The sequence below is a fragment of the Gopherus evgoodei genome, chromosome 9 (assembly GCF_007399415.2).
Source record: "Gopherus evgoodei ecotype Sinaloan lineage chromosome 9, rGopEvg1_v1.p, whole genome shotgun sequence".
In the NCBI taxonomy this organism is placed as follows: Eukaryota; Metazoa; Chordata; order Testudines; family Testudinidae; genus Gopherus; species Gopherus evgoodei.
This window is the reverse complement of record NC_044330.1, coordinates 89913021-89934597: the sequence shown is the minus strand read 5'-3', so window position 1 is coordinate 89934597 and position 21577 is coordinate 89913021. Positions and strand designations below refer to the sequence as shown.

The window sequence follows — 21577 nt, the reverse complement described above, 5'->3', positions numbered from 1 at the left end:
TAGTTAAAAATTGGGTAGCTGTGCATAAAATTCTAATTTGTATTTCTAGAGCAATTTTTAGAAATCTCACCCTAATGTCTCTGTTTCACTGAATCATATATCCAAGTGGGATCTGAGGTTTTGCTGATAGTTGATCTGATTAAGGTTAAACTAAATAAAAGTTACCTAGCAAGCATTTTGAATGGTGAGCTGTTTCCTGAATCCTAACCAACATCATTGGCTTGTTAATATCTGGGCCAACTCCAGAAACATGAGTCCAAATTCCCTTAAATTACAGAAGGTTATAGAGTCGAGCCATTTGATCCAAATCAGCCCAACAGATGTGGTTCTGGGTAAATCCAAAACATTTTTTTATTCCAATGCATCAGAAACTTCACAACAGCCAAACACTTTACATTTCTGTTATTTGAGGCCAAAATAACTAAGAGCCATTACAATCCACTGGCTGCTCTGAGTAAAGACTGGGTGATCTCTGTCAGGTGTCTACACCACAAAACCAACATGATCGTTTATAACCTCACTGGTGGCAGTCTCAGCATGTCCTAGGCCCTGGAAATAAAATAATCTTCTCACCCCCTAGAAGAGGTCTCTCCAAATAAAGGTAGAGCTACCTGCGGGGTGCCGTTCTGGAGATAAATCCTGGCTTCTGTCTCCAGTCACACATCCCACTGGTATCACAGTCACATAAAAACTAATTTTATAGACAAAACAAACTGGACACAGATAAAGTCTCTTTGGTCAATATTTTTTTTCCAGTTGCATCTGCCCAGAGGCAGGCAGCGCTAAGAAAAATGGCCTAATAGGTTTGCTTGTTTGTTTTTCTATAACTTCTGTAAACTACATTACAGTACCCAATGACAACAAGTTATTTCCTAATATGAATGTGGCTGTCATTTGTCATTCTCTATGCCTCTTACAATTCCCCTTCCCCCCCCCACCCCCCGGAAATGGAAACAAACCAATTGAATCAATGGCTTTGCAGAATTTGGTTCCTGGCCCTTTTCTACATGGAGGCACCATGACTCTGGATTAAGCCTTGGTGTGGACACCAGCCATTCCTGTGTTCTAATCCTGACTCTGCCACTGGCTTGGTGTGTGGATTTAAGCAATTTTGCCATGTGCTGATTTGTGCCCTGGAGAAGATGTTGAGCTACGTTGCAGTCAGACTGTTCGATTCAGCCAAACCCTTGGCAAGGTTGCAGCAAGCCATAAAGGTTGCAGCAAGCCATGTGATGTAGGTGAGACATTTATTAGCCCCATTTTATAGATGGGTAAACTGGGGCATAGAGACATTAAGGGATGAATCAGGCTGGGGAAGAAGCAGGGAAGGAAAAGGCTCAAGAAGTCTCACCCTCCTCTTGCATCCTGTGCATGGGCCAACCAAACCCCGGCTGCGGATCACCCTGTCCCCTCCCTCATAATTGTCCACATGTAGCCCCATTTAAATCAAGATCAGTACAATGAGAGCGGCACTATGAGTCAATTGGCTGGTTGGGTTATATCTCTCTGTCTTTGGGCTTTGTATTGCCCCATGACCATCATATCTCAGTGCCTTATAGGAAATGGACTATTTGGAATCAAATCAAGAAGTGAGCTGTAGCCCACTGAAGCTTATGCTGAAATAAACGTGTTAGTCTCAAAGGTGCCACAAGTACTCCTGTTCTTTTTACTTGTAGGAAATTGTTTTATTTCACTAACTACAAATTCTCTGTTTTCATTTTTTTAAATTTTAAACAGTCCAAACAAAACTGCAAAGTGCAAACATGTGTAAATCCACAAAAAAAAGCCGGGGGGGGGTGGGGGGTGGGGGCGGAGAAGGCAGCCAAATTTTTTTTGCTTGGGGCAGCAAAAAAGCTGGAGCCGGCCCTGCATTTTCAAATATATTGGTATCAATTACAACACAGACTATCAAGTGTACAGTGTTCACTTAACATTTATTTTTTATATTACAAATATTTGCACTGTAAAAAACAAAAGAAATAGTATTTTTCAATTCACTGCACTACAGCATTTGTATTAAATCTCTTTATCATGAAAGTTGAACTTATAAATGTAGAATTATGTACAAAAAATAACTGTATTAAAAATAAAACAATGTAAACCTTTAGAGCCTCTAAGTCCACTCAACCCTACCTCAGCCAATCACTGAGACAAACAAGTTTGGTTAAAATTTGCAGGAGATAATGCTGTCCACTTCTTGTTTACAATGTCACCTGAAAGTGAGAACAGGCGTTCGCATGGCACTTTTGTAGCTGGGTTGCAAGTATTTACATGTCAGATATGCTAAACATTCGTATGCCCCTTCATTCTTCAGCCACTATTCCAGAGGACATGCTGATGATGCTCGTTAAAAAAAATAATGCGTTAATTACATTTGTGACTGAACTCTTTCGGGGAGAATTGTATGTCTCCTGCTCTGTTTTACCTGCATTCTGCCTTATGTTTCATGTTATAGCAGTCTTGGATGATGACCCAGCGCATGTTCATTTTAAGAACACTTTCACTGCAGATCTGACAAAACGCAAAGAAAGTACCAATGTGAGATTTCTAAAAATAGCTACAGCACTTGACCCAAGGTTTAAGAATCTGAAGTGCCATCCAAAATCTGAGAGGGACGAGGTGTGGAGCATGCTTTCAGAAGTCTTAAAAGAGCAACACTCAAATACAGAAGCTACAGAACCCAAACCACCAAAAAGGAAAATCAACCTTCTGCTGGTGGCATCTGATTCAGAGGAAGAAAATGAAGATACTGTACGTCGGTTCGCTCTGCTTTGGATCGTTATCAAGCGGAACCCATCATCAGCATGGACGCATGTTCCCTGGAATGGTGGTTGAAGCATGAAGGGACGTATGAATCTTTAGTGCATCTGGCAAATAAATAACTTGCGGCGCCGGCTACAACAGTGCCATGTGAACACCTGCTCTCACTTTCTGGTGACATTGTAAACAAGACCTGGGCAGCCTTATTTCCTGCAAATTGTAACCAAACCTGTTTGCTTGAGCAATTGGCTGAAGTGGGACTGAGTGGACTTGCAAGTGCTAAAATTTTACATTGTTTTATTTTTGAATGCAGTTATTTTTGTACATAATTCTACATTTGCAAGTTTAACTTTCATGATAAAGAGATTGCACTATAGTACTTGCATTAGGTGAATTGAAAAATACTATTTCTTTTAATCATAAATATAAAGTGAGCACTGTACACTTTGTATTCTGTGTTGTAATTAAAATCAATATATTTGAAAATGTAGAAAACATCCACAAATATTTAAATAAATGGTATTCTATTATTGTTTAACAGTGTGATTAATCATAATTAATTATTTTAATTGCATAATTAATTGTGATTATTTTTTTTAATTGCTTGACAGCCCTAGAAACCACACACACTGCACAGAAAAGATAAAGTACAATAAAATGCACACACCTGCTTGGGACTCCATTACAAGCTTTATATGCAATATACATTTCTTTTTAAAAATGGTAAAAAATTAAGCAGACCCAGTATTCACTCCAGCCTGATACCAGACACTTGCCACTGACTGAGAGACACAATTTCTCTTGCTGATGATAGCAACATTCATCCCACATAGTACCTCAAATGATTCCATGGATACCTAAGGCACTTTCTGTCTATTGTTCTTCTTTCATCCAGCCACTACTGGAGAAATGAAACATCTTCGTAGCCACAGTGTCAGTGATGATGAAAGAATCTTTGGGCAAAGTTCTTTTGTCAGTTAACGTTGACATCAAGAGTAAACTCACTGATCTCAATGGAATGATATTACTCCAGTGCAATTGAGATCACGATCTGGCCCCAGAGACATCCCTGAGTAACCAAACTATGGCATGAACAACAGCCATTTCTAGGAATACCTTGATGTGTCTGTGGACCTGATTTGGATTTTGCTTATAGTGGTTGCACACTGACAATTCCATTGGCCTTGATGGCATTACTACTGATTAATACCAGCTTATGTTAGAAGAGAATCAAGCCCTGTGGCTCCATCAGCTAAATCACTTTAGACAGAGTAAGTGATTGAGAAACTGGGAATACATCTGCTTTCTTCCTATCGATAAATTCATTTAGATAAAAAGGAAAGGTAAATTTAGCTCCCCAGATTAAATTTCCTATTCTAAATTAGGTGAATTATCTTTACCCAAAGCAGCAAACATTGGATCTTTCTGCTGTGTAATTAAATCTGGGTAAAGATGTTCCTTTTGTCTCTAGTGAAGTTCTTTATTGTATGTTGGGGTGATTGTGATGCTTTTGAAAGTGAAGGAAAGATCAGCAAGTGGGAAGCATATTGTGATTTGCTGCTGTTCAAGCTTCCCCCATAGGCATGTAACCCGATACATCAATACAATGAATCTGAACTCCCTCCTTTACAACAACCCTGTCAGCTATTCCAATCCAAGGTCCCCACTCAGCTCTGTCAGTGCACCTCAACCCTCACATCCTTGCTATTCCTAAGAACGTCTGCCAAGCATGATGCATTTTATAATTAGCATCCGATTTAAACTGACAATTATCTGAGGTCTGTCTGCTCTGGATGAGGATTCTAGGCAAACTTTTGATAGTGCAATTAACACTTTCACTGCTAATTTGCTTTAGGAGGAAGACTTAGGTTGACATTTTCAAAGCAATCCATGGTGCTTTGATACATCTTCCATCAAATTTATTTTTAAATCCCTGTTCCTTCTTTGAAAATTTCATCCTTAAGCTCTTCTTTCAAAGCCTTCAAACACCTAGGCCGAGTCTTTCAAAAGTAACTAGTGATTTTGGCTGCCTCTTTTGTTTTGGAGCCCTGTGGTTTTCCAAGAGTGGGGATTAAGCTGTTTATGACAATAAAGGCTCTAATGTGTCTCTAGTTGGGCACTATCATTTTTGAAAGTCTTGGTCCTATAGCAAAAACCATTAACATGGCTCTTCAAAGGAATAGCTTGCACCTGAAGGAACTATTCTGATGAGCGCTACAGAGTTAAGCTGTTCTGCACCCAACCCACTGAGCTAATAACTGATTTGGAATTGGCAGTCTTTCACAACATAGCATTTTAGATTTATTTTTATAGGGACTGTGCCATCCTTAATGTATTTTAAATATCGGTGTTATAGAGACAAGGCTTCCTACCTGCCTGGGAGGGAAGAGTGGAGGGATGCCTCCACAGCATTGCTTCACCCCTCCTCCAACCGCAGCAAAGTCTCCTCTGTGGAGACTGTTCAAGCCTTGAGATCAGTGGGTTGGGACAAACAGAGGGTAGGAATACTCTTTGGGGTGTGGGTCACCATTAACATAGGGTACCTCCTCATGCATATTCTGATGGGGCAGCATCAAGTAGGAGAAGCCACGACAGCTCAGCTCAACTGGAATCATTATACCATGGAGGCTGGAGAGGGTCACATATGATTTGGAGGAAATTCAAAGACATAAAGCTTCTGTACAGATGGTCTTGGCAACTCCCCAAAGATCTAGTTGTATCTTGAGGGATGATCATGGTATCCATATGCTAAATTCCCACAGAGGCTGGGGGAAAGGAGATAAAACCTCACTGTCCTGTGATAAAATAATAGAAAGAACACTGTGAGCACAAATTCATTTTGTTTCCAGTCACCTTCACTTTCAGTTGGTATTGGTCCTGCTTTGAGGACTAGATGACCTGAGATCTCTTCCAACCCTAATATTCTATGATTCGATGATTCACAGGATTAACCCACACAGGAGACAACATAGCCCATAGTGACTGGTTAAAGGCAGGACCATCACCCCCATCGTAGCCAATTGTGAGTGAAGCATTAAAATAAACGTCAACCAACAAGAAGAATGCCTCTCATGCTAGACTGTGCACTGGCCCTTGACACAAATCCCCCACAACTAACAAATCCTTCTCCACCCTCTCAGCTGAAAACAAATTCCCTACAGGGTGAAAAAAAACACATTGAATGGATAGATCTTGCACCAGGTCCTGAAGGTTGCCACCCTCAGCAGCTGGGTTGCACAAGCAAAGTTCCATGGCAATTTAGTGGTAGCTAATAACATGGCATTTCACTTCAAAATCCTGAACGGTGGATTTGCAAAGCTTGCCAAATCCTATGGAAATCACTGCAGATATCACTCTGCAGAAATTTTCAGTATGTTTTTAGCTGACTCACCTGCATGTGATCACTCCAGGTCATACTGGATGGGTTTCCAGAACATCCACTTTCCAGGATAGCAAGGTGTTCCTCCGATGACATTGCCTATTGACTGTATTATGCAGTGTCTAGAAAGCTCTTTGAGCTCCATGAATAGAAAAACCTCTCCTAAAGTACAGCATCATTTGAAATTACCAACTGATTACATGATTCCCAGATGCTCACAAAACTCCTGCAGAAAGTAAGATGGATTAAACGATTCTTTCCTGAAGAAATATTAAATATAGGAAAGGAAAATCCGCCATCAAAGCCATCAGAAAGGATCATGTCACATTCAGGTTGGAAATGCAAGATGCTTCCCCAGCTAAGTACCATCAGTCATCATTCTGTAACACTGGTAATGCATTCTGTATGAAGAGGCCTGAACAATCTTTCTTATAGCTAAGAGATCATGACAATAGGCTATTACAGAAATGCATTTATTGTTACAAGAAATATGTTTCCAGTAAATACACATCCTTATATCCATGTAATCACAAAAATAGTCCAACAAAGGTTGCTGTATCAGTCACATTAAATATTCCAGGAAAATATCTTCTGCAAGACAGAAATCAAGAGCTTCCAAATGAAAATGACGTAATGGCGTGTCCTTCAGTTTATCCAGCTCATTGCTAAAACTGCAGCAAAACCAAAAGGCCCCTTTTGCTACTTCAGACAAATAACGGTATGTTACAGCCTGCCAGCATATAGTCTAGGACTTTAACCGTTGTTGCATGGCGCGCTTCTATCACAGTTTCTATATGTCAGCAGTAGAAATGGGCTTGAACCAAAACTTTCAATTTAAGCCCTCCTGTACTTCAAGGGTCTACAGTGTCTGATCCACAATCACTATTAGCAAATATCTCCAGTGGCTGGAGATGAGATATTAGAGGAGGAGGGCTCTGAGTTAATACAGAGAATTCTTTCACAAGTGTCTGGCTGGTGGGTCTTGCTTACATGCTCAGGGTCCAACTGATCACCATAGTTGGGGTCAGGGAGGAATTTTCCCTAGGTCAGAATGAAAGAGATCTTGGGGGGAGGGAGGGTTGACTCCCCCTGCAGCGTGGGGCAGAGGTCACTTGCTGATTTGAACTAGAGTAAATGGTGAATTCTCTGTAACTTGAAGTCTTTAAATCATGGTTTGAGGACTTCAGTAATTCAGCCAACAGTTAGAGGCCTAATACAGGGTGGGTGAGGTTCTGTGGCCTGCAATGTGCAAGAGGTCAGACTAGATCAGTGGTTCTCAAACTTTTGTACTGGTGACCCCTTTCACATAGCACGCCTCTGAGTGCAACCCCCCCCCTTATAAATTAAAAACACTTTTTAATATATTTAACACCATTATAAATGCTGGAGGCAAAGCAGGGTTTGAGGTGGAAGCTGACCGCTCTCAACCCCCCATGTAATAACTCGCGACATCCTGAGGGGTCCTGACCCCCCATTTGAGAACCCCTGGACTAGATGATCATGTTGGTCCCTTCTGGCCTTCAAGTCAATGAATCTATGAGACACTCACTTACTGATGTGTGAATGAGTGATGTAATTTACATGTCAAAGAGTCAGAGTTTAAGGGCAGAAGGGACTGCCAGATCATCTAGTCTGAGTTCCTGTATGTCACAGACCACCACCATCACCTGCACACTACATTCAACAACCAAAATTAGACCAAAGTATTACAGCCCACAGGAGACTTGATTGGAACCACAGGAAGAGAACAGGAGGGACCAAGGTGCACCAGTACTTGAGGCCCCCATGGCACCAGGGAAATAATTAAATGAGATATCAGATAATCCAGGCAAGTGACCCACACTCACAAGCTGCAGAGGAAGGTGAGAAAACCCCAAGATCACTGCCAATCTGAACTGAGGAAAATCCCTTCCCAACCTCACAAATGGCGATCAGTTGGACCCTGAGCACATGAGCAAGAACTATCCAGCCAAGCACCAGAGAGAGGGAATGCTCGGTGTCACATCAAAGCCCGGGCCTTCTCCATCCGCAGTCACATCTCCAGCCACAGCCATTCCTGACGCGTCAGAGGAAGGAGATTTAAAAACCAAAAAGAAGCAAAAAACCACCACCAGAATACATTAGAGCAAAGGAATCCCTTCCTGGCCCCTGCTGGTGGCCATCTGAAATCCCAAAGCCTGAGTTTTTAAGAACATGAGACACAAACTGAGGGTGAGCCCCCAGGCTACTGAGCCATGCCCCCTACCATCACAAGCAACCCCATCATACAATTCCACTCATAAGTTTGGCAAGCTGGGAGAAGTTGTAACTTACAGTTAGATACTTAACTTAAATATTCTTTCCCTGTTCTCATGTTAGTTGTTTCCTTGATACACTCCACTCTGCTGGCCCCTTGGTCTGGGAGTTACATCAGCTTAGACTCAGCCGGACAAATTCAGAAGTGAGGTGTAAGGGGACTTATAGATTACATGTTAGTAAATTGGTGTGAGCAAATCTATACTGTAACTCTAAGGGCATGTAAGTAGGTGTAATATCCACACTGGGGACAGGAAGAAGGGGTCACTTATACTGTCTTAGACTCCCCCTAGCCTAACTCAGATTCATCTTTGAATATGGCCCATTAATAAGGCCCTACTTAACTTCCGATATTGCAGAAATTGTGGATTCCACAATATTAGGCTTCTCTGCAGTTTTGACAGTGGGAGCCCCATAGTGTACGGAGCTGAGAGCGGGAACACTGGCCACCATGGGGCTGAGAGCAGGAGCCCACACTGTCACCTCAGGGCAGCTGCTGTCAGTCTTGATCCCCTGCTGTCAGCCCCAGGTGGCCCCTGCTCTCAGCTCCAGCCCACATCCCACTGTCAGCCCTGTGCTCCTGCTCTCAGCCCCAGGTGGCTGCCAACCAGAAATAATGGAAAAGTAATAATGGACTTTAGTGCCACAGATAACAAGGTCCATTACTACTTTTCGGCAATTTCCCATGGCTTCTCCGCAACTTTTTGACAATCATCCCACATTTCAAGTAGGGCCTTACTCATAGACTCATAGACTCTAGGACTGGAAGGGACCTCGAGAGGTCATCGAGTCCAGTCCCCTGCCCTCATGGCAGGACCAAATACTGTCTAGACCATCCCTAATAGACATTTATCTAACCTACTCTTAAATATCTCCAGAGATGGAGATTCCACAACTTCCCTAGGCAATCTATTCCAGTGTTTAACTACCCTGACAGTTAGGAACTTTTTCCTAATGTCAAACCTAAATCTCCCTTGCTGCAGTTTAAGCCCGTTGCTTCTTGTTCTATCTTTGGAGGCTAGGGTGAACAAGTTTTCTCCCTCCTCCTGATGACACCCTTTTAGATACCTGAAAACTGCTATCATGTCCCCTCTCAGTCTTCTCTTTTCCAAACTAAACAAACCCAATTTCTTCAGCCTTCCTTCATAGGTCATGTTCTCAAGACCTTTAATCATTCTTGCTGCTCTTCTCTTGACCCTCTCCAATTTCTCCACATCTTTCTTGAAATGCGGTGCCCAGAACTGGACACAATACTCCAGTTGAGGCCTAACCAGCGCAGAGTAAAGCGGAAGAATGACTTCTCGTGTCTTGTTTACAACACACCTGTTAATGCATCCCAGAATCACATTTGCTTTTTTTGCAACAGTATCACACTGTTGACTCATATTAAGCTTGTGGTCTACTATGACCCCTAGATCTCTTTCTGCCATACTCCTTCCTATACAGTCTCTTCCCATTCTGTATGTGTGAAACTGATTGTTCCTTCCTAAGTGGAGCACTTTGCATTTATCTTTATTGAACTTCATCCTATTTACCTCAGACCATTTCTCCAATTTGTCCAGATCATTTTGACCCCGTCCTCCAAAGCAGTTGCAATCCCTCCCAGTTTGGTATCGTCCGCAAACTTAATAAGCATACTTTCTATGCCAACATCTAAATCGTTGATGAAGATATTGAACAGAGCCGGTCCCAAAACAGACCCCTGCGGAACCCCACTTGTTATACCTTTCCAGCAGGATTGGGAGCCATTAATAACTACTCTCTGAGTACGGTTTTCCAGCCAGTTATGCACCTATTTTATAGTAGCCCCATCTAAATTGTACTTTCCTAGTTTATCTATAAGAATATCATGCGAGACCGTATCAAATGCCTTACTGAAGTCTAGGTATATCACATCCACCGCTTCTCCCTTATCCACAAGGCTTGTTATCCTATCAAAGAATGTTATCAGATTAGTTTGACACGATTTGTTCTTTACAAATCCATGCTGGCTATTCCCTATCACCTTACCACCTTCCAAGTGTTTGCAGATGATTTCTTTAATTACCTGCTCCATTATCTTCCCTGGCACAGACGTTAAACTAACTGGTCTGTAGTTTCCTGGGTTGTTTTTATTTCCCTTTTTATAGATGGGCACTATATTTGCCCCCTTCCAGTCTTCTGGAATCTCCCCCGTCTCCCATGATTTCCCAAAGATAATAGCTAGAGGCTCAGATACCTCTTCCATTAACTCCTTGAGTATTCTAGGATGCATTTCATCAGGCCCTGGGGACTTGCAGGCATCTAACTTTTGTATGTGATTTTTTACTTGCTCTTTTCTTATTTTATCTTCAAAACCTACCCTCTTCCCGTAAGCATTCACTATACTAGACATTCCTTCAGACTTCTCAGTGAAGACCAAAACAAAGAAGTCATTAAGCATCTCTGCCATTTCCAAGTCTCCCGTTACTGTTTCCCCCTCCTCACTGAGCAGTGGGCCTACCCTGTCCTTGGTCTTCCTCTTGCTTCTAATGTATTGATAAAAAGTCTTCTTGTTTCTCTTTATTCCCATAGCTAGTTTGAGCTCATTTTGTGCCTTTGCCTTTCTAATCTTGCCCCAGCATTCCTGTGTTGTTTGCCTATATTCATCCTTTGTGATCTGACCTAGCTTCCATTTTTTATATGACGCCTTTTTATTTTGTAGGTCACGCAAGATCTCATGGTTAAGCCAAGGTAGTCTTTTGCCACATTTTCTATCTTTCCTAACCATCGGAATAGCTTGCTTTTGGGCCCTTAATAGCATCCCTTTGAAAAACTGCCAACTCTCCTCAGTTGTTTTTCCCCTCAGTCTTGATTCTCATGGGACCTTACCTATCAGCTCTCTGAGCTTACCAAAATCCGCCTTCCTGAAATCCATTGTCTCTATTTTGCTGTACTCCCTTCTACCCTTCCTTAGAATTGCAAACTCTATGATTTCATGATCACTTTCACCCAAGCTTCCTTCTATTTTCAAATTCTCAACGAGTTCCTCCCTATTTGTTAAAATCAAGTCTAGAACAGCTTCCCCCCAGTAGCTTTTTCAACTTTTTTAAATAAAAAGTTGTCTGCAATGCAGTCCAGGAACTTATTGGATAGTCTGTGCCCCACGGTGTTATTTTCCCAACATATATCTGGATAGTTGAAGTCCCCCATCACCACCAAATCTTGGGCTTTGGATGATTTTGTTAGTTGTTTGAAAAAAGCCTCATCCACCTCTTCCACCTGATTAGGTGGCCTGTAGTAGACTCCCAGCACGACATCACCCGTGTTTTTTACCCCAACCCAGAGACTCTCAACACTTCCATCTCCTATGTCCATCTCCACCTCAGTCCAAGTGTGTACATTTTTAATATATAAGGCAACACCTCCTCCCTTTTTCCCCTGTCTATCCTTCCTGAGCAAACTATACCCATCCACACCAACATTCCAGTCGTGTGTATTATCCCACCAAGTTTCAGTAATGCCAGCAATGTCATAGTTGTATTTATTTATTAGCACTTCCAGTTCTTCCTGCTTATTACCCATACTTCTTGCATTTGTATATAGGCATCTAAGATACTGGTTTGATCTTGCTTCCCAGCTTTGCCCTGACCCTCCTTTCTCTCTGCCATTATAGCCCATGCTCCCTCCTGTTTCCAACCCATCTCCTAGGTCTTGTTCCCCACTTACCTGTGGGGTTTGCTCACCTGTCCCCGTCAAACCTAGTTTAAAGCCCTCCTTACCCATTAATTATTTAAGCCTTACAGCATCCTTGTGAGGTAGGCAAATATTATCATCAGTCTATTTTACAGATGGGGAAACTGAGACCTAGGGAGATTTAAACACTTCTTTAAGGCTACACTGAGAGTCAGTAGCAGGGCACGGACCAGAATTTGGGCACTATTGGTTTCAGTGCTCATTCCAATTCATCACATAGCCTCTGTAGTCTAGTCTACTAAATATACTCTCCAGATACATACTATAGATGTGTATGTTAATTTGTCTCTCTCTCACACACACTGCTATGCATGATGTTTAATCTCAGGCCCATGTCTTTTATTAGTAATAATGCCGGTTAATCGTATATATGATCTAATGCACACTCTTTATTAAGAACACCACTTGCAATGAAGTCTGACCACGCCATGACCTGTGATTCTCAGCCAACACATATCCTCTGGCCTCTAGACTGAGAATATCGGTGCCAGAAACTCCCAGGACAGCAGTAAGGCCCTGAGGAATCCTGTCTGTTGGCAGGAGATGAGTAATCAGTAGTTGAAGTGCAGACTCTGGCTGAGCTCAGCTGTTGTGCAGAGGCACTGGGCTGTCAGCTACATAGTAAGAATAATTGTAATTCAGCTTGGCCACCTCCTTTTACCAGCAGTAACAGCTGAGAAATCGAGGCTGATCGAAAAGGCTTTTCCATTCTGTAAGCAAGCAAAGAGTGGATTTGGGGAGCTGGAAATAGGGCTTTTGTCTGCACATTTTACCATATGGAAGGGACTTCATTTTATTCTTTATTTGCCCTTGAACTTTACAATGAATTGTGCTAGTGCCTGGATTTCTGTATCAGGACTGTAGAAAACCAGCGATTCTGCATCCCATTGTTCTATTATCTCCTCACACATCATTTATCTGTGAATAAGAGGGAGGTGGTAAGTATCACTCAATCTCAGCATTAAAATTCAAAGGTAGATAAATATAGTATATAAAAATACTATTTAGTAATTCAATTTAAAAGGAAAAAAATCTCTCTCCTTTTCGTGAATTTCACCCCTTAGCTGCTCAAAATCTCTCATGCAAATTAAAACACACATGCACATTTACAGCCGGGGATGTTTAATGATGAATTGGCATTCGCAGTTTGCCCATCTGCAATCTCTCCATCTAGAAAAATAAAGTCTTCTAAGTAAATTGCAGAGAGAATAAATGCTAAACAATACCAGAACCACAAAGCCAGAGAGACATCTTTGCTCAGCCATTCACTAGTATAAACAATAAGCAGAGTTGCCTTTGTGCAGAAACCAGACTAGTTCTGCAAGAGTCAAACCTTGCATTAAACTGGCCCCAAAGGCACCTGGTTTCCATTCTGCAAAAACTTTGCTGAACCAACAAAATGTTGGAAATAGACGTGTTTGTTTATTGCTTCCAAATAAATATCATGAACTAACATATCAGGAATAAACTAATAGGAGCATGGCTGGGACTTGAAATTTGCATGCAGGAGGGGGATTGTCTGCATCCTTAGTAGCCATCCCCTCCCTAGTGTCCAAACCAGATTCATACAGGAGGAGGCTGAGGACAAGGACACCTCTTCTCATTCCTCTCCGTGGAGGAGGAAAGCACCTTCTTAAAAGATTTCTTTTAGGCTTTCCCCTCTTTTTCTTAGGGGAAGGTCTGAAGATGTCAGAGAGGATTAATAGGCATCGATTATGGCCAAGAACAGGCTTCTTTACTTACGAAATTGTCAAGCTTGAAGAAGAGGAGAAACTGGTGCCTGTGGCTCTTTCCACATGGAATCCCCATGATCTGAACACAGGGAAGCCCTGGAGGGAACTATTATTGTGTGAGCAGTGGATCACACAAGCACACGAGGGTCTCATACGAACCAGCACTCTTGGAGAGATTTCCATGGCATTAGGTGTTACTGGGGTAAGAACAGTGTTTATGGAGTCCATGTGCAGCACATTCATTGGCCCAGTGGACTTGCAGAAGCTAAAGGATTCTGCTTCAGCCATACCCCTACCTTTATACTTGGCTTCAGTGATCAGTGACCCTCACTCTCTCGTAGAATAACCCCATGTCTTTGGAAGCCCGGGTCCCTTGTCAGCATGGTCACCTCCTTAAAGGAGCCAGCCAAATCCCATCCTCTCATGATGTGAGGAGACCTCCATGGTTGTTGCTGACAGGTTACTTGTGGGGCTCTTGTAATTGTCACAACTGGAATGTGGACAGTCTGACCTTGTGGTGAGAACAGGAGTCAAGCCAGGTCTGGATACCAGAATCTGAGACAGGCCAGAGGGTACACTGGGAATCAGGGCCAAGAGACAAGCCAGGACAGAATACTAGGAGGTCAGTGTCAGGCAGAGGGATCAGGTAGTGCAGGAAAGGCAGTCCTATGCAGGGACAAATCCAGTTCCACAAACAACTTTTGGTGCCTCTGCTTGGTTTAAATAGAAAGAGGGAACCAATCAGGTCCCTCCAAGTTTCTCAAATCAGGTCCCAGGGATGGAGTCCTCTGCCATTGTTGAGCTTTGAGTACCAGCAAATGTTCACAAGTCACTGAGTGGCTGGTCAGAACATGCAGCTGCCTAAGTGCCCTGTAGACCAGCATTTAAGACGTGGCCTGTGACAGTAACCCAGTCAGAGCATATGGTGACTGGCTTGCCCGGTGCTGAAGCATTGATTGCTGAGATCCACGTGTCCATCCTCCTACAGGAGTGGAGAGGAGAAGGGAGGGGCTGGTGAAGGTCCGCAGCCTTCCCTAGGATTCCTGAGCAGAACTGCCCAAGCAACTGTTGCTGAAGACACAGAAGCAGCAGACTGGGACTGTAATGTTGTTACCAGACGTATGTGGGGGCATCTCAAACCATGATCTATGGACCAAGTGTAGCCTGCAAATCCCTTCCTGGTCATTCACAGCATCAAACATTTGAGAAACAAGGAGATTAGGAAGATCCCTCTCGTATAAAGTGCCCTACAGAATGAAAAGATTGTAGAATCATTGGACTAAATTGTTTTTCTATTACATGCACAACAGTGGATTTAAACCTCTGATAAGCTGTCATCTGCTCTTCTTAGAGCTCATCTTTTCCCCTCTATTTTTTTTATACATGTGATGTTTTCAAGAGGTGAGAGATGGCTTGAGGCAGAAGCTCCTCTCCTAGTCTGCAGAGTGAAATCAACAGTGAATCATAGGGCAGGGGGTCCTCTTGCTTCATTAAAAACACCTACCTTTGACTTGAAGGAGGGAGACATCTTCTCAGGCAGGGAGAGAATGACTTCTTCATGGGAGCCTATTTGTTAACCTTTTTGGCAAAAATGACATCCCTTTTTAGAACATCTGCAGTCAACTGGAAACCTGGCTTATCATCAAACTTCTGAGAGGGGAGAAGAGCTTGACAGATGGCCTGGATTTTTCCTGAGCTAAAAGATCCGTGGGGTGATGCAGTAAGCTCCAGGGTGATTACCTCAATGCTATAACTCTTCTCATTTAGAATATCTGGATTACATTTGTGAAGTTCTCCATGTGCAAAAATTCATAATTCTGTTGCCTGCTCATTTCTTCTTCTTCCTCACAAAATAAACCCAAACGGAAAAATTTACAAACCAAAAATGTAATTACACAAGATAGTAAGGATGTGCACATGCCAAAATAGCCAACAATTTTGAGATGTTTTGAATCAGGAGGTGGATCAGAACTTCACTGCTGTCCCCTATCTCTCTAGTAGACCTAAAATCAGAATGCAAATACCTCCATATCCTGGAGGAGTTCAAATCTGAATCCAGGCTTTGTGCCTCAAAAACCTCTCTACAGAAAATCAATATGGGGTAGAATGGTTGTTAGGGTTAAGCATGTGCATATATCCCATCCAATCAATGGGTCTGATTCTCCATTCATGCTGAAGCGAGGGGAAAAGCTAGCTGCCTAACTGATATTCAGGGCCAGTTCTAGATTCCAATTATTGTGGGGGAGGGAGGAGATGAACGAGGGCTGCGGGAAGTGGCACGGGCCGAGGGATGTGCTGGCTACCCTTCCCGTAGCCCCCATTGGCCTGGGACAGTGAACCGTGGCCAGTGGAAGCTGCGATCGGACGAACCTGCAGACACTGCTGGTAAACAAACTGGCCTGGCCCGCCAGGGGCTTTCCCTGGCTGGCCACATGCCAAAGGTTGCCAATCCCTGAGATAGACTGAGATAGGGTAATGATGAACTGCTCCACTGAATTATTATTTCATTCTGTTTTCAATTAGAAAACCAGTTAGTTGGTTTAGATTACTCTTCCACTTATTAAGTGAAAACACAGCCTCTCAGTTTTTCAGTGTATTTTGTATAATTATTAATAAAAAAATATGTATAGCATTCATTCCAAATATTTTTTATCTGATGTGAATTTAAAGCCCATACCACATTGTAAGTGGCATCATTTTTTCTTGTATGTCACCAAAGCATACTCCTTGCTGTGAACAGTTACTTCATTGTGGTCAGCCTTTGATATCTGGTGATGTTATAAACCAAAATGAGACCATACCTCACAGTTAGAGGTTGCCAAACCCTCTTGTTCTTTGAATATGGAACACATCTTCAACCAATTGTTATGAAGGGCAGCCCTCATTTGAGAACCAGTTTTACCTACAGCACACACAAACCTGCTGTTATCTCTCCATACAAAAATATAATTACCCTAAAGGCATCATCATTTAAAATCACTTATTTTTATGGTGTCTCAATTTGGGAATCCATGTTTCCTCTCTCCTTTCCTATGTCATTTCCCACATCTGAGTCATGGCAGAAGAAGAGGTAAGGGGAGGTGGGGAGGGTGTACTGTGTCGGTGGTGGTGTGTTTCATAATCATGGAACGATAGTGGCATAGATTAGTATCAGGTATCTCAATGACTCCTGCATGATGTCGTATAACAATAAGTAATGCTCTTCTCACCCTCTTTAGAGGATGCCTACCTCTTTGGCTTTCAGGAAATGTCGCAGGGAAGCATGTGGGCCAGGGACTGCAGGAGATTGGCTTCATGGAACAAACGAAGCACACAAGTAGCATGACTCTGTTGAATTGCAAATGGATGGAAGAATGTGCACAATGCACAAGTGATGGCTGATGGTGAGGCTGTAGTAGAGTAAATACTTTTCTTTTACAACTCTCCTTAATGCCATGTCTATGTGCTATTCCTTTCTGTGCTGGGCATCACTAAGAAGGCAATGGTGCCATCCTGTGGTGAAGCTGAGAATCAATGACTAGTGTAATAAAATTTTACTTTTAAAGTTTAGCAGATTGTGCTTGGACGTTGCATGGACCTGCAAATGGTGGAAGAGCACAAGGGATTTTCTCCGCATTTGTATCTCCCGACACAACTGGGGTCACAGTGCTGCTCCCTCCTACTACGTCAGAGTGGGTCAGGAAGAGGCAGTGTCTGGTCCTGTTCTCCAATTCCCACCAACCTCATTGCACGGGCGGTAGAGCAGATCTTTTCAAGAGATGATGCACACCAGAGAGCTCCTTCACAGGTGGCTTTGTACCATTCTAAGGCAAAATGTCATTCAAAGGTCCCCCTGGGGCAAAGTGGGCCTCTCTGCTTTAATCTGAAAGTACAGCTACAGTACTGACCAGCACACAGAGGTTACTGCACTGCATCACAACACTACTGAAGAAGGGTCTGTATTGTATAGTGCTACTTAAACCAATGAAGTTTACATCAAAAGTGATAATTTACTAAAATGAAACCAAACAATTCCGTTGTTTAAAAAATGCTGATAACCAGGCCAACATGGGATAGGTGCATATTATACATAAAACAAAACACACTTAGGAGGAGTCTGACAGATCTTATTCCCATACATTTCACAAAATAAATGCAGATGGGTATAACAAACAAGAGTTTTAAAAGGATATGAACTCCCACGCATCGAGGCACAGGGCAACTCTGATTGTTGGGGATTAGGAAGAAATTTACCCAGGTGGCATAACTGCTTACTGCAGGGTTTTCGATACTTTCCTAAGCCCTCGTCCAGACTAACCCGCGGCATCGGCGGGTTAAAATCGATTGCTCGGGGATCGATATATCGCGTCTAGTCTGGACGCGGTGTATCGATCCCCGAGCGCGCTTACATCGATTCCGGAACTCCATCAATCCGAACGGAGTTCCAGAATCGACACGGAGAGCCGCGGACATCGATGCGGCGCCATCCAGACTGGTGAGTACCTCGATTTTAGAAATTCGACTTCAGCTACGTTATTCTCGTAGCTGAAGTTGCGTATCTAAAATCGATTTTAATTCCTAGTCTGGACGTGGCCTCAGAATCAGTAGGGCTGGTCAGAGACAGGATACTCAACTAGGTGGCCAACTGGTTTCAGCCAGTAGAGCAATTCCTATGTCCCTATATTCCTGGTTACTTGTGCTTGGGTGTATCTTAGTAAGTGAACAGAAACTGCTTGTTGTTTAGGTTCGTCCTTACCAGCAGTTTACCATTCAGTTCGTGTGGCGGGAGATGAAAGAGACATATTTGATGACTCCATAGGCCGCATTTGCTCCTTCAAACTTCATTCTGGGCTCACCCAACCTTTTTGCCAATTTCACAGTATCTTTTAATGTCCCCTTACTCCCAGAAGCAATCAATGTCCTCGTTTATAATATACGGTTTCAAACACTTTTCTCCTAACAATTGCCTTGTCCTATGTATCTTTTCTAGTATTCTCCTTCACCTTGAACTAGGCTTTATAAAACAGAAAATGGAGTCATTCAGTACAGTACTATAATCCACAATGCAGGCCATACCCATGCTTTTTATTTATTGCAAAGATCAGTTTCCCCATCACGTCCAATCTGCTGTCACTCTTATGATGCAGCCAGAAAACTACTGGATGTCCAAAACTGCACTACAGCCATGCAAACTTCCCGACATGGTCATGAATTTAAAACAAGGAGATTCTTTTGGAACTTGATCTGCAATTATACACTGTCCTAGCTGAGCAGGCTAATGAGGAACAAACACCTGTGGACACATTTCACAAATGTGTCTTCAAGGGGCATCCAGAATGAATTCCATTAAAAACTGCAATCAAAGAGGAATGTTTATATAGGGCTTGATTCTCCTCTCATGCTGGTGTAAAACTGGGCTATCTCCATTTACTTCAGTGGGATTATTCCTGATTTGCACTATTATAAGTGAGAGGGAAATCAGAGTCAATGTATTTACTTACTTATTTATGCTATATGAAAGGCCAGTACAACTGATGCTACCTGGAAACAAAACTGGATTTTTATTCAAGATAAAATACATTACTAAATGTTTTGTTAATATGCAGAAAATTTGGTTACAAGTGGTACAGATGTTTACCAACACTTACAGTTGTTGATGCACTCGTTGAGATCTCATATAGAACTCTGTGTGGCTAGGAGTCAGGACAGAAGAATGTTGGGAGGTAGAGAAACCAAGTACTCAGCAAGCGCATCGTTTTCTTTTTTAACCTTTCAGACCTCCTAACTCACTCTATTGTTCTGGAAACCTCTGACCAAGTGAGATTACATGAGTCAGGCTTCTTTTACTGATTTCAATTAAATATACCTCACTGTGGAATCCAGCTCTTTTGGTACTGGGAGCATTTTATTTAGATTCATAAAGTTTCTCTATTCCTTGCTGTTGGAAGTAAAACAATTCCCTTTGAGAACTGTGACGTCAATGTCACTGTTCATGATTCCTTTGTTTTCCCCATCTTACAGTGAATTGGGATGCAATTTGTTAAGCCATTTTTCTTGGACACAAAAAGGGGAGCCAAAAATTTCAAAAGTTGGTGCTTAGATTAGGGACCTAACACCATATTTATCACTGAAATAAGTGGCTTGAATTTCAGAACTGCTGAGCAGCCTGATCTCCAATTTGGCCTAAGCATTTCGCTCCCTATTTCATGTGCAGACTTTCAAATGGACAAGGAATGAGAACAAGAATTAAGAATAAGGAAAAATATATATACAACAGAAATCACACACTCTGTCCCAGGTAATACATCAACGTCAGGCTAAAATCTGAGAACACTTACAGTGGTGTAAATATTCCATTGAAGTCTTTCCATCTCTCTGACTCTTCCTACTTCTGTTTCTTGTTTTTTCCCCCAAGGATTGTGCTAGATTTCTATAGCTGCAAAGAGCCTTTGCTGGGCATTGATATGGAAAGGCTGGAGGGCTATGGATAAAACAGGCAATATACCATACTGGCTGACAGCTTTAAAAACACTGTCTGCCAGTGATATTAGTCTATGACTACAGAGAGAGGCGTATAAGTGGAATTCTCACACACCCCAACCTTTTCTGCAGCCCAAATGCAATAAATGCTTGCTCTCTCTCTTATGAAGCAAGGTAATAATTCCATCTGCATGACCCTTTCCTGTGATCAGAAGAAAATTACAGAGTAGGTTTTCAGTATCTATCACCTGCCAGTTATCTGGCAAGGAAAAAAGGCTCTGATGCTGGCCAATCCCAAATACTACAAGCTGACAAACTGAGGGGAGGCTTGATTACCAAATGCATTACATATGTTCATAAAAGTCCTTAAAACATCTGGCTAGTAGAGTGTCTGTTGCACATTCTTAAGATGAAAAACTGAGTGGAAGGACCCCTACGTGCAGCCCTAAATATTCCAATACCTCTTTTTGCGTTTTGTTTTCTTTGACTGAATTGTGAATTTAGAGTTTATACACTAACATATGCAACTGGGAGGACCTCTTCAAATTAGGATATTGCAAATTAAAAGTCCAAGCTGGAAAGCTCTCTTGTATTTAGGAGACTAACCTCTGATTTACTCTTCATGCAGAAAATATTTTGAACATATTAATATATACACCTGCTTACATTTTAAGGGGTCATGCTGTTTACATACCTGTTATAGCTCTGCACCACTGCACAGAAACCCACGTTGAATGGGTGGGGTGGGTTTTCTGCTCCGTTAATAGTTCTGCAGTAACCTGCCAAGCTACTTCAGAGCCCTTTTCCTGTTCAGACTATTGTAGGAACAGGGGGAGTTAAAGTGAGTACAACAGAAGGGCTTGGCCTCTGGAACATCCAACTGAGTTTTACAGTTATTTCTTTGGCAAAGTCCATTGACCAGATGGCCAAAAAGCTACAGCAATGGAAAACACCTATTACCATTTATGGCTAGGCAGACGACTGAGCCCCATGCGATCGGATACATATCTCACCACAGTGATCCATGTTTTCATGACCTCCAGACTCGATGATTGCAACATATTATATCTGGGAATGAAGCCAAGCAGGCTGAGGAATCTTCCTCTAGGACAAAATGCTGCAGCCTGCTTGCTGAACAACACAGGCCGCTGTGAATACATCAAGCTGGTGCTCTGTTGTCTGCACTGCTGCCCCTCTTAAAATAGAATCCAGTGTCACTGTCTGGATATTCAAAACT

General features: G+C 42.3%; 1 protein-coding gene across 4 annotated transcripts in view; it reads right to left on the bottom strand.

Annotated features, from left to right (window-relative positions):
- DCX (doublecortin) overlaps window positions 1-21066 on the bottom strand; it is a 124587-nt gene extending 103521 nt beyond the window's left edge. For 2 of the 4 annotated variants that reach the window (XM_030576113.1, XM_030576114.1), the window contains exon 1: window positions 21035-21065. The gene's annotated coding sequence lies outside the window, so the exon portion shown is untranslated. Of the gene's footprint in view, window positions 1-21034 lie in introns of all 4 variants that reach the window. The other 2 variants (XM_030576112.1, XM_030576115.1) reach the window with 2 other exon arrangements.
- Between the last annotated feature and the right edge of the window lie 511 nt (window positions 21067-21577).